The sequence below is a fragment of the Pipistrellus kuhlii genome, unplaced genomic scaffold (genome assembly GCF_014108245.1).
Source record: "Pipistrellus kuhlii isolate mPipKuh1 unplaced genomic scaffold, mPipKuh1.p scaffold_m20_p_16, whole genome shotgun sequence".
Lineage (NCBI taxonomy): Eukaryota > Metazoa > Chordata > Mammalia > Chiroptera > Vespertilionidae > Pipistrellus > Pipistrellus kuhlii.
The window spans coordinates 22,584,317-22,599,167 of NW_023425471.1; positions in this window are offsets into that span (position 1 = coordinate 22,584,317).

The following is a 14,851-nucleotide window of genomic DNA, read 5'->3' on the forward strand; positions in this document are numbered from 1 at the left end:
ATGGGAACCTGGTGGAGGAGGGAAAAATGAGGAACTTTTGTAATAATGTGAACAATAAAGGTTGATTTAAAAAATATATTGAAAGAAAAACGAAAAACAAAAACAAAAAAACTATAAACACCAAAGAGACAAAAATCCAATTAAAAAATGGGCAGAGGACCTGAACAGACATCTTTTCAAAAAGACATACAAATGCCAACAGATAGATGAAAAGCCTTTTAACCTCACTAGCAAATAAACACTACAATGAGATACCACCTTATAAACAAGACAGGTAATAACAAGTATTGGAGAGGTAGAGGAGAAAACAGAGCCCTCATTCACTTCTAGTGGAAATGTAAACTGGCACAAACATTATGGAAACAGTATGGTGGTTCCTCAAAGAATTCAGAATAGAGTTACCATGTGACATAGCAACAACTCTTCTGGGCATTTATCCAAAAAACTTGAAAACATGTATTCACAAAGATATATGTACCGCTATGTTCATTGCAGCATTATTCACAATCGCTATGATATGGATACAACCAAAGTGTCCTTCCATAGAAGATTGGATAAAGATGTGGTACATATTATACTATTCAGCCATAAGAAAAGATGAAATTCTGCCATTTTTGACAACCTGGATGGACCTCAAGAATATCATGCTAACTGAAATAAGTCAGTCAGAAAAAGCTAAGAACCATATGATTTCACTCATATGTGAGGTATCAAACTTCCTTGTGAGGAGACAGAGGGAAACTAGATAGACAAGGACAGGGACCATGATGGGGGGAGGAAGTAAAACCAGAACATAACTAGGCAGAGTTACTAAGATACCACAAAAAAAAAAAAAAAAAGGGACATCCATAAGAGGTACACAGTTTGGAAAGGCAGGAAGTTTGCAGATAACCAATCCCAAGAATACTATTAAAGCAGAATTCTTTGAAAGGACCAGTCAAAAGCTAGCAAAACATATATCCATCCCCTAAATTAAAAGGTCTGTGCTTCCTCCTCTTACCCTGGCATACTAGATTCTTGGGTTGATAGCAGGAGATATGATCTCCAATACCCACATGGCTTACGGCCATGTGGGGCTCTGCACATGGACTAATAGACTTTAACTACCAACTGTAACATGGAAAGGAAGCTCTGGACACTGGCCTGCTCCTGGCACCCCAGCTGCACCATTTCTAAGACTGCTTTCTCTCTCAAAAAACAAAAAACAAAAAAACAACAACAAAAAAAACAACAACTTTGGTTCTGCTAACTGTTTTGTCTGAGACTTCATTCTATGAAAGACAATGAACTTGGACTCAAACACCACACATTTTGATTTCACTTGGGTATATTCAACATAAAGGAGGGGATAGCCTCCCTTGTCCTAATTCCCTTGGTGCTAGAAAAGTTTACCAGCGTTCCAAAATGGCAGTGCATTAAATGAAAGCTACACTGACACTCTCCCAGGACCAAACTGGAATTAAACTAAAATATAGAAAAAACAACTGAAGATTAGCTGGAGAGAACCTTCTTAACCAAGGATGGAAGTGGAGACCACATAGAGACTGATAGGAAGTGTAGAGACCACATAGAGACTGATAGGAAGGGCTGGCCAAGCTCCCAGAGGCAGCTGCTGAAGTTCTGGAGGGATATATCAGCTGTGGGGGGTTCCCACTGAGAACTCTGGGGTTTAATCCCCAAGCTGGGTTCCCCTGTCCAGATCATGAGAACTGAGAAAGCTGCCCACATAACATCTGGTTGTGAAAAGCAGCAGTATTGCTGTCTTGGAGAGGCAGCTGGAAAAGCAGTGCTGGGAAAAGCAGTCACCCTCTTAAAGGTCCAATACACAAAATTTTTGTGTAGCCACTCACCTTGGGCTCTGGTGTGTGTGTGTGTGTGTGTGTGTGTGTGTGTGTGTGTGTGTGTGAGGGTCAATTAGATCAGGTGTGGTAGTCTTGGGAGCAGGTGGTTCAGAATCTCCTGGCCTGGCAGATGCTGATACTGCCAAGGCTTCCCTCCAGGCATGGCTCTGGCTTGGACACCACATGCTATTGCAAGTTTTACAAGACCCTCCTCAAGAGGAGGCTATGGGGAGCACCAGTGGCAAGGCGCCCAGCCTGGACACCACACAGACTTGCCACAGCCAGCCCACATCCAAGCTCACCACACCCAGGACCCTGTGTGCCCACCAAGGACACATTCCTGACCAGCATTACAACCAAGGATATCACATAGAGCCTTGTGACTGCCACTGATCTGCCAAGACCCCTACTGTGGACTCATCTCCTGCCATCACTACTATGCTGCCACCACCACCCTAGAGCTCAGCTACACTTCCAGGGCTTAGGAGCAGGAAATGTGTTGAAGGCCAGAGAGGTGGATATAGTCTCCCTTTACCTGGACCTAGTAGAACTATGAACCCGAGGATAATGAAGAGGCTACAGATTTGTAGGTGAGATGGGAGATGGGACTAAGAGAGGTGGCCTAGAGGGAATTGGTTGTGGAGACTGGGGAGTGGTTGCAGCAGTGGGAGCCTAGGGCTGAGTTCCTGAATAGAGTAGTATTAGCACCCTGCCATCATGCAGCCTGGGAGGTTTCTCCTAATCAGTGGGAAGGGCCTCTCAGTGGAGCTTAGGGCCTGAAGGACACATTGGAGGGGTCTGAAAGACACACCCAACAATGAGCCTTGGGGGTTCTCTGTTTCTTCAAGGAACTTGTGCTGGTGAGCAGAAAAGGGGCTGGACAGTAGGATCAGGAAGGATAAGCTCTGCCCACTTGGAATATAGGGGAAATACACTCTTTGCCATCAGCAAATTAGCTGCCTCTGACCCATCCTGCAGCTACCTGAGGTAAGGGGGGAAAGCACGGGGTTGGAAATCTGTGCCTATGCAGGTTGAAGAGAGGAGGTGCCAGCAAGCCAGGCAAGGTAAAGGTATTGGAAGGAGAAGAAGTGCCTGTCCCCCTCGCCCCCTCCTAAAAGATACTGGCACCAATCCCAACTTGAGTCTGATAAAACCATCCTAGCCAAGACTAGGATAGCCCCAAAGAACCTAGCTACCTAGAGGAAAGGAGAACAGGTCAGAACAAGGAAACTCAAGGTGTGAAACTTGAAGCAGGCCTAGCCTCTGGGCTAAGGAGGTCCTGAGCAGTGGACCACTAGGGGCTTCAACCTATTGGGACTCAATCAGGTTACCCAGGACCAGAAAGGGCAGTGCCTTATATTGGCCTGCACCAAAGAAGTTCCCAGGAGGCCTAGGATAGAGAAACCAAGGGATCAGATTCAATATTAGAGCAAAATCCAGTGAGCTCCACAAATAGTGGACCCAAAGGTTTTTGAATGTGTGAGTGCATGAGGTTGTGTGTGTGTGCGCGCATGCGCGCATATCTTTTTGTTGTTGTCTGTTTGTCTTTCTCCATTTTTTTCTTGCTTATCTCTAATTTCTCTCTGTCCTTTGATTCTACCTTTTTGTTTCTTTTTATTACCATATTCATATCATAGAAGTGAAAGAAGGTGGAAAAAGTGAGCAATGAATTAGAATGTGCTTGAAAAGATAACAGGAGAAAACTTGCCAAACATAGTGAAGGAAAAAGTCACACAAATTCAGTTATCACAGAACATCCCAAGCAACAAGAGCCCAAAAAGGTCAATGTCTAGATATATCAAGATTAAAATGCCCCAAATTAAAGACAAAGGGAGAATCTTTAAGGCAACAAGAGAAAATAATCTTGTTATCTATAAAGGAGCTCCCAGAAGGCTGTCATCTCATTTTTCATCAGAAACTCTACAGGCCAGAAGGGAATGACATGAAGTAACTAAGGTAATGACTCAAGGATCTGAAACTAAGATTACTATATCCAGCAAGGCTATCATTCAAAATAGATGATGAAATAAAGAGCTTCCTAGACAAAAAAGGATAAAGGAGTTTATCATTACCAAACCAGCACTGCAAGAAATACTAAAGGAACTGCAGTAATAATAAAGAGGAAATAGAAACATATGCATAAAGAATAAAAGTGGCAATAAACAAGTACCTATCTATAAAGTGATATCCTATCTAATAAAAGAGTAATATGCAAATTGACTGCAAATTAAAACCACAATGCCATATCACTTCACATAGGTAAAAAAAGAGGCATCTCTTACCATTTGGGACAGCATGGATGGCCGCCCCCATGTGGTCAAAGATGGCTGCTCCCATGTGGACACAAAATGGCTTCCACAGATGGCTGGCAGAGGAGGGCAGTTGTGGGCAGTTGAGGGAGACCAGGCCAGCAAGTGAGGGCAGTTGGGGTGGGGGCACCCAGGCCGGCAGGGCGGAGGACAGTTGGAGGGAACCAGGCTTGCAGGTGAGGGCAGTTGTGGGCAATCAGACAAGCAGGAAGGGCAGTTGGGGGAGACCAGGTCAGCACGGGAGAGCAGTTGGGGGGAAACAGGACTACAGGGAAGGGCAGTTGGGGGGGACCAGGCCTTCAGGGGAAGGCAGTTGGGAGGGGTTGGGCCGGCAGAGTAGGGCAGTTGGGAGAGACCAGGTTTGCAGAGGAGAGCAGTTGTGGGCGATCAGGCCAGCAGGGAGGGCAGTTAGGGGTGACCAGGCCAACAAGGAGGGAATTTATGGGGAGACCAGGCCAGCAGGGAAGGGCAGTTATAGGGGGACCAGGCCTGTAGGGAAGGAAAGTTGGGGGAGGGGCGCAGACCTGCAAGGAGGGCAGTTGGGGGTGACAGGGAAAGCAGTGGAGGGCAGTTAGGGGTGACCAGGCCCGCAGGGGAGGGCAGTTGGGGGGGGGACCAGGCCTTCAGGGGAGGACAGTTAGGGGCAACCAGACTGGCAGGGGAGGGCAGTTAGGGGTGATCAGGCCGGTAGGGTAAGGCTGTTAGGGGCAATTGGGAAGGCTGTCAGGGGAACAGTTAGGCATCAATCAGGCTGGCAATGGAGTGGTTAGGGGGTGGTCAGGCTGGCAGGCAGAAGCTGTTAGGGGCAATCAGGCAGAGACAGGTAAGTGGTTGAGAGCCAGCAGTCCTGGATTGTGAGAGGGATGTCTGACTGCCTGTTTAGGCCCAATCAGACTGGGCAGTTAGACATCCCTCAAGGTATCCCAGATTGGAGAGGGTGAAGACTGGGCTGAGGGACACCACCATAACCCGTGCATGGGTTTTGTGCACCAGCCCTCTAGTATCACATTAAAAAAATTGGAAAACAAAATTTACATGATCATATCAATAGATGCAGAAAAAACGTCTGAAAAAAATCCAGAACCCATTATATATATAAAAGCCTAAGTGACTAGATGCATATATATAAAAGCCTAAGTGACCAGTGACTATGATGCAAACTGACCACCAGGGGGAAGATGCTCAATGCACAGGCATGAAAATACGGAACGGAGTGATGAATCTCAGAGGGAAGAGGGGAAGGAGGAGGGTGGGAAGAGATTAACCAAAGATCTTATATGCATACTAGAGGTCCAGTGCATGGATTTGTGCACCAGTGGGGTACCTTGGCCTGGCCTGTGAGGATCAGGCCAAGAAAAGCAGTTTGATACCCCCTGAAGGGTCCCAGATTGCAAGAGGTTGCATACCAGAATGAGGGACCCCACTAATGCATGAACTCATGCACCAGGAGTTTAATTTTTAATAAACACTCTCACAAAAATTGAATAGAAGTGTGCAACCACAACACAATAAAGTCCATATATGACAAATCTATAGCCAACCTTACACTGAATGGGCAAAAACTAAAACCATTTCTCCTAAGAATAGGAAAAGTCAGGGATGTCAGCTTTCACCACTCTTATTCATCATACTACTGGAAGTCCTACCGTAGCCATAGCAATCAGACAAGAAGAAAACATAAAATGCACCCAAATTGGAAAAGAGGAAGTAAAATTGTCATTATATATGCCTAAGTAACCATTATGAACAAACAACTGGAACAGCTGGGACAACCAGAATGACCAGTTGAGCAGTTGCTAAAGCGTGCACTGGCTGCCAGGGGGCAGATGATCAATACAAAAGCTGTCTTCTGATGGTCAGTGCACTCCAACAGCAAAGCTTCCATGGCCAGCCAACCTCCCCCTGTCCCTTCCCTTGGCTGGAAAACCTCCTGCAGTCCCTCTCCTCATCTGGCGGCTCCTTATGGCAGATTCTGTTTGATGGCTGGCAGCCCCCCAGGCCCCAGCCAGTGGCCAGCAGCAGGCAGGCCCCAGCCAGCCTGGCCCCAGTTGGGACTGGGTGAGACTGCCCCATTAAGCTCTGATTTCTGGCCAGGCATAGGGACCCCACCCATGTACAAATTTTGTGTACCAGGCTTCTAATTCTCAGGTATCATAATATTGTACATAGAAAACCCTGAAAACTCCATCAAAACCTACTAGATTTAATAAATGAATTTGGCAATGTATCAGGATACAAAATTATACCCAGAAATCCATGGCATTTTGATATACCAATAACAAATTCTTAGAAAAGGAAACTAAAATAACAATCCCATCTACCATTACAACAGCAATATTTAAGATAGCTAGGAAAAAACTTACCTAAGGAGGTAAAATCCTATATTTGGAAAGCTACATGACTTAGAAGAAAGAGATAGAGGAAGATACAAAAAATGGAAGTGTATACCATGTCCTAGATTGGTAGAATAAATATCATCAAAATGTCCATATTACCCAAATCAATCTATAGATTCAATGCAATTCTTATAAAATTACCAATGTCATATTTCTCAGATCTGGAATAAATTCTTCAAAAATTTACATTGAACCAAAAAGACCCTGAGTAGCTACAGAAATCTTGAGAAACAAGAACAAATTGTAGAGATCACAATACCAGATAGCAGGATATACTGCAAAACCAATTTAATAAAACTGCCTGGGACTGGCACAAGAGTGTGAATATTGATTATTATAACAGAAAAGAGAGTCGAAATCAACACAAGCCATTATACTCTATTAATATTGGATAAAGGAAGCAAGAGCATACAATAGAGTCAAGATGGTCACTTTAATAAATGGTGATGAGGAGTGAGAAGATGGTGGCTAGCAGGACAGCAGTGAGGGAGAGTGTGAATAAGTAAGGGAGTGAAAGGGGAGTGTGTGGACGTGCATGGTGTGTGTGTATGAGAGAGGCACAGTTATATCCTACAGGAGGCTCAGGGGCTGGAAGACCAGAATCTCCTGGATGAGGAACCCCTGCTACTGCTGGAGGCACTCCCTCAGCAGCCCAGATCTGGCACAAGAACCACACCATTTGAAGAAGAGGGCTGTCATGACAAGGAGCCCAACCTCATCATCACTAAGACTGGCCTCCAACAACCTACTGATCCCAGACTCCTGCCTCCTCACTCTCTGGCTCTTGGACCACTTGGTAGGACCCTCTATGGCCAAGACCATGCCAATTCAGCCACATTACCCAGCTTCAAGCCACTAGACCCCTTGGTGAGACACAGAGTGCACCTCTCTGGCAAAGTGTGTGCTTTTTCAGTCACAGACCCCACTGACTTGAATCTCTTGGCTACCAGCTCCTGGAACCCTTGGTCACAGAGGGTGTGACACTTTGGTCAAGGCCACACTGTTCAGCTGCAGATCCCGTTACTCCTGACTCCCCAACTTCTGGCTCCTGAACACCTGGGTCATGCAGCTTCAGCTGCAGACCTGTTCCCCCATAGACCCAGTAAGTGTCTTTTGGATCCCCTTCTGATTTGCAGAGTGAAATCACCTCAGCCAGAGTCCCACCGCTTTACCCATAGCCTCCAGGATGCCAGCCTCCATTACCATGGAGTCCAGGATCCCCACAGGGATTCATAGAGTGATGCCACCCTAGCAACAGTTATTACACACCAGCCAGATCCATACTACCTCAACTGTGGCCCCAGGACTTCCATGAACCTGCAATCACCATTGAGACCTGCGATCACCATTGAGACCTCAGGCAACCCCTGCCACAAGAACCAGAACCATGAGCACATCCACAATAGCTTGCACAATGAGACTGAGGGTGAGTCACATTGTCAGACAACCTATGAGGAGAACACATCCATGAATGAAAAACTAACATTTAAGATCCAACTATATCAGGAGACACAAATAAGTAGGGGGCTCCACTAGAACACCCATCTCAGTAGATCTGAGAGACTGCACCACTGGACCACACAAATCACTGACTACATAGAACAACCATCCCATCCCTCCTCTTCCCCCCTCCACCCCCCCCCAAAAAAAAACAACCCAAAAAACATTGGTAGCAGTTTGATCTAAGATATAGAAACAATTGCAAAGGGACAGAAAATGGAGAGACAAAGAAACACCCCAAAAGTAAAGGAAAGAAGGAATTGCCAGAAAAGGAATTAAATGAAATGGAAGCAAGCAATTTGTCAGAGAAAATATTTATTCAGAGTAATAATTATAATAATGCTCAAACGTCTGGAGGCAAAATACATACAACTCAATTAGAATTATAAGGAGCTGAATTAAAATTTCAGCAACATGAAAAAGAATCAAGAGGAAATGAAGAATGACATAGCTGCAATAAAAAACACAATGGAATGTTTCAACAGTGGACTGGAAGAAGCTGAGGACATCATCAGGGAATTAAAAGACAAAGTAGAAAACACTTAACCAGAGCAACAACTGGAAAAATAATTTAAAAAGAGGAGGAGAGTTTAAGGGAGTTTTGGGGCAACTTGAAATGAAACAACATCCACATTAGAGGGGTTCCAGAAGGAGAGTAAACTGAGAAAGAAATAGAAAATCTGTTTGAATAAATAATGACAGAAAACTTCCCAGATTTGGGGATGAAAAAAGTCACACAATTACAAAAAGCACAGAAGTCCAAGAAATATTTACCTGAAAGACCCACTCTAAGACACACTGGAATTAAATTGGCCAGCATAAAAGAAAAGAATCTTAAAAGCTGCAAGAGAGAGATGGAAGGTTACCCACAAGGAATCTCTCATAAGTCTATCAACTGATTTCTCAACAGAAATATATCAGGTAGAAGGGAATTGAATGAAGTACACAAAATGATGCAAAGCAAGGGACTGAATTCAAGGTTTGTCTATCCAGCAAGGCTATTATTAAAAATTGAAGGTGAAATCAGGAGATTCACAGACAAAAATAAATAAATAAAAGGTAAGAGATTATTACCACCAAACCAGCAATGCAAGAAATGCTAAAGAAATAGAAAGAGAGAAAGGAACACAGGCATAAAGAGTAAAAACAGTAACAAAGAAGTACCTATCAATAATAACCTTAAACATAAATGGATTAAATGGTTCAATCAAAACACATAGGGTAGCTCAATAAAATTAGAAAATATGGCCAATATACACTGAGTGGCCAAATTATTATGATCTCTGAATGCATAATATTCTGGCCACTCAGTGTATAGCCTATATAACAAAAAGCTAATAAGCAAATTGTCCCCTCGACCAGGAATTCAACCAGCAGGCAGGCTGGCCAACTGCCCATGTCTTCTCCCCCTGGGCATGCTGACTGGACCCCACGAATTAATGTACTGAGTTTCTACACACACACACACACACACACACACACACACACACACACACACTTGGCCAGATTATCATGCGTTCAGAGATAATAATAATCTGGCCACTCAATGTATATATATTATCTACAATAGGCCTTAGAAAAAAAGGACTCCCACAGACTGAAAGTGAAGGGATAGAAAAAAGACTCTTCAGGCAAATAGAAATGAAAAAAAAAAAAAAAAAAAAAGGCTGGGGTAGCAATTTTTATATCTGACAAAATAGGCCTCAGAGTGAAGGCCATAAGAAGAGATAAGGAAAGCCACTTCATAATACTAAAAGGACCGATACAACTAGAGTATGTAACTCCAATAAACACATATACACCCAAACAGGAGCACCCAAATACATAAAAAACAAACAAAACAAAAAACAAACAAAAAAAACTTCAGGAAGATATCAAGGGAGAGATTGACAACAACATAATCATAGTAGGACATTTTAAAAAATATATATATTTTATTGATTTTTTACAGAGAGGAAGAGAGAGGGATAGAGAGTTAGAAACATTGATGAGAGAGAGTCATCGATCAGCTGCCTCTTGCACACCCCCTACTGAGGATGTGCCCGCAACCAAGGTACATGCCCTTGACCGGAATCGAACCCAGGACCTTTCAGTCTGCAGACCGACACTCTACCACTGAGCCAAACCGATTTCGGCCATTGTAGGACATTTTAATACACCATCAACATTGCTGGATAAATCCTCAAGACAAAATATCAGCAAAGAAACAGCAATCCTAAATTACTCACTAAATCAGATGGAACTACTTGACATCTTCAGAACATTTCATCCCCAAACTGTGGAATATACATTATTCTCATGTACACATGGGACATTTTAAAAGATTGACCACACGTTAAGGATACAGGCTAAATCTCTACAAATTCAAGAATATTAAATTTATATCAAGCATATTCTCAGTTAATAATGGCATGAAATGAGAAATCAATTACAATGAAAATAATAATAAATAATCAAACAGATGGAGGCTAAATAGCATACTATTAAACAGCGAATGGGTTACCAAAGAGATCAAAGAAATAAAAAGCATCTTAGGAATAAATGTCAATGAAAACATAACAACTCAAAATATATGGGATACTGTGAAAGTAATCCTGAGAGGAAAATTCATAGCACTACAGGCCTACCTTAAAAAATAAGAAAAACTCATAATATGTTATCTAACCTTGCGACTTAAAGAATTAGAGAGCAACAAGAAAAGCTCAGAGTAAGTAAAAGGAAGAAAATAACAAAGCTTAGAGCATAAATAAATGACAGAGACAAAAAAACACACAACAACAAAAAACAAAACAAACACAACAAAAACAAAAAACAACCCAATACAAAAGATCAATTAAACCAAGAGCTTGATCTTTGAAAGGATAAACAAGATTGATTAACCTCTTGCCAGATGGACAAAAAAATAGAGAGGACTAAAAAAAAAAAAAAAATCAGAAACAAAACAGGTGAAGTAACAACTGACCCCATAGTGATACAAAGGATCATTAAACAATACTATGAACAACTCTACTGAAATAAGCTGTACAACCTTGACTAAATGGACATGATCCTAGAAAAATATAGTCTTCCAAAACTCAAGAAGAATGAGGAAGAATCATACAACCTGAATAGACCAATAATTACTAATGAAATCAAAGCAGTAATGATAATAATATTAATAATAAAAAAAAACACTCCCAGTAAACAAAAGCTCTGATCCTGATGGTTTCAAGGGAGAGTTTTACCAAACTTTCAAAGAAGAACTAACAACTATCTTCCTGAAACTATTCCAAAATATTCAGAAGGAAGGCACACTTTCAAGCTCTTTTTATGAGGCTAGCATTACCCTAATCCCAAAATCAAATAAAGACACCGCAAAGAAAAATAATTATAAGCCAATATCCTTGATGAAGATAGATGCTAAAATTCTTTACAAAATTCTAGCAAATCCAATCCAACAACTCATACACCAGTGCCAAGTGGGGTTTATTTCAGAAATGCAAGGTTTGTATGATATACATAAATCAATATATGTGATAAATCACATAAATAAACTGAAAGATAAAAACCATGTGATTATATCAATAGATGCAGAAAAAGCATTGGACAAAATCCAACACCTATTTTGATAAAAGCTATCAACAAAGTTGGAATAGTGGGATCGTACCTCAACATAATAAAATATAGCATTTTTATACACGAATAATGAACTCTCAGAAAAGGAAACAAATGGAAGAATATACCATGTTCATGGATTGGTAGAATCAACATCATTAAAATGTCTATACTACCCAAAGCAATCTATATATTTAATGCAATCCCTATTAAAATACCAACAGCATATTTCACAGGCCTATAACAAAAAGTAAAAAAAAAGAAAAAAAAAAAAAAAAAAAGAAAAAAAAATTATATGGAATGAAAAAAGGACCCCAAATAGCTGCAGCAAACTTGGGAAAGAAAAACAAAGTTGGAGGAATCAGAATAACAGATTTCAAGTTATATTAAAAAGTTACTGTCCTCATGTCGGTCTGGTACTGGCACAAGAATAGGCATATAGACCAATGGAACAGAACAGAGAACCCAGGAATCAACACAAGTCATTATACTCAATTAATATTTTACAAAGGAGGCAAGACCATACAATGGAGTCAACATAGTCTCTTCAATAAGCGGTGTTGGGAAAATTGTACAGACACATGCAAAAAAAATTGAAATTAGACGACCAACTTACACTATATACAAAAACTCAAAATGGATAAATGTAAGACACAAAACCTAAAAATACTAGAAGAAACCATTGGCAGCAAAATCTCAGACATTTCTCATAGCAATATGTTTGATGATACATCTTCTAAGGCAAAGGCAACTAAGGAGAAAATAAATAAATGGAACTACACCAAAATAAAAACCTTCTGCACAGCAAAATAAACCATTAATAAAATAACAAGAGTGCCCATCCCATGAGAGACCATATTTGGCAATGATACATCTGATAAGGGGTTAACCTACAAAATCTACAGGCAACTTATACAACTTAACAGAATGAAGATAAACTATCCAATTAAAAATGGGAAAAGGCCCTAAATAGTCAATTCTCCAAAATGGACATACAGAAGGCCAACAGGCATATGAAAAAATGCTCAAAGTCACTGATCATCCGAGAGATGCAAATCAAAATAACAATGAGGTACCACTTCACACCTGTTAGAATGCCTACCATCAACAAATCAACAAACAAATGTTGACAAGGATGTGGAAAAAAGGAAACCCTTGTATACTGTTGGTGGGAATAAAAACTAGTGCAGCATCTGTGCAAAACAGTATGACATTTCCTAAAACAATTGAAAATGGAACTTCAATTTGACCCAATGATTCCACTTCTAGGAATTTATTCCAAGAACTCAGAAGCACCCATCAGAAAGAATATATGCACCCCTATGTTTATAACAGCACAATTTACAATAGCTAAGATTTGGAAACAGCCTAAGTGCCAATCAGCAGATGAGTGGATTAAAACACTGTGGCATAACTACATAATGGAACACTATGCTACTATAAAAAAGAAAGAACTCTTAACATTTGCAGCAGCATGTATGGAGCATTATTTTAAGCGAAATAAGCGAAAGATAAGTAACATATGATCTCACTCATATGTGGAATCTAATGAATAACATAAACTAATGAACAAAAATAGACCCAGAGTGATAGAAACATTGGACAGACGGTCAAACCTCAGAGGGAAGGCAGGGGAGGGTAAAAGGGTGGGAAGAGATCAACCAATGAACTCATATGCCTATATGCATAACCCACAGACACAGACATTATGGTGGTGAAGGCTTGGCGGAGAGAAGGTTAGAGGGGGCAATGGAGGAAAAAAGAAATATATGTATTACTTTCCACAATAAAGATTTATATAAGAAAGAAATAAAGCACAGAAATGCGGAGAACTCTAATATTGGCTATGAATCCAGGGTCTTTAAGAGAAGCTGAACTTCAAAACAACATTGTTAGCAGAAGTCAGTGGATTTCTCCATGTGCTCCTATTTTTACACATCCATCATCATCACCGTGTGAAATACATAGTAACTGCTCACATATATTTGCCATCAACTCCCAAATCTTTCACCAGTAGGCAGATTAAAATTCAGAACAGGGGGTAGTGGTAAGATATATATGCATATAATACCTTAATTACAAAAATGAAAAAAAAAATTCAGAAAAGTAACTAAGAGTCATCAACACGTCCTGCTTTCTGGCTGGCTACAAATTGACAGCTGGAAAAGTAAAAATAACTTGTTTTTGTCAATAAATAAATATATGATAAACTATAAATATATATAAAGTACATATATTTTAAAGTAGGAATATTAAACTTACAGAATTCTTAAGTAGTAGGAGTAACCAAATTCTCAACAATCAAAGCCCCAATTTTGTTACAAATATCACTTTCTAGAACTATAACCTATTGTGTGTTTAACCAAGTCCAAGACACAGAGTTCTAACTTTACTTTAATTTAGCAACCTTTATACCCACTAAATAAGATCCTGAATCTGAAAGACAAATATTTTCTTAAGCAGGCTACAGAGTTCCTTTACATAATATGGGGAAAATGTAACTGATTGGGATTTGTGAGAAATTACAACTGGTTTCCTTTTGTTTTATTTTTGCATAATAAAATAAAAGGTTTGGTTTAAAACAAATAAAATAAATGGTGCCAGGAAAATTGGAAAGATACATGCAAAAAATGAAACTAGACCACTAACTTACACCATACACAAGAATAAACTGAACATGGATAAAATATTTAAATATAGGTCAGGAAACCCTAAAAATCCCAGCATAAACCATAGGTAGCAAAATCTCAGACATCTCTCTGTGAAATATGTTTGCCAATACATCTCCTATGACCAGGGAAACAATGACAAAACAGGAGTACATCAAAATGAAAAGCATCAAAATGAAAAGCTTCTGCATGGCAAAAGAAACCGTCAACACAATGAAAAAGGAGCCCACTATTCTTGCCAATGATTCATCTGATAAGTGGTTAATATATAAACTATATAAAGAATTCATACAATTTAAAAAAGGAAGATAATTAATCCAAATGGAAAATGGGCAAATGACTAAATAGAGAGTTCCCCAAACTGTACCTATAGATGGTCAAGAGACATAGGAAAAAGTGCTCAAAGTCACTAATCATCTCAGGAGATGCAAATTAAAACAACAATGAAGTACCCATCACCTTACACTTGTCAGAATGGCTACTACCAAGAAATCAACAAACCACAAGTGCTGGTGAGGATGTGGAGAAAAGGGAATTCTAGT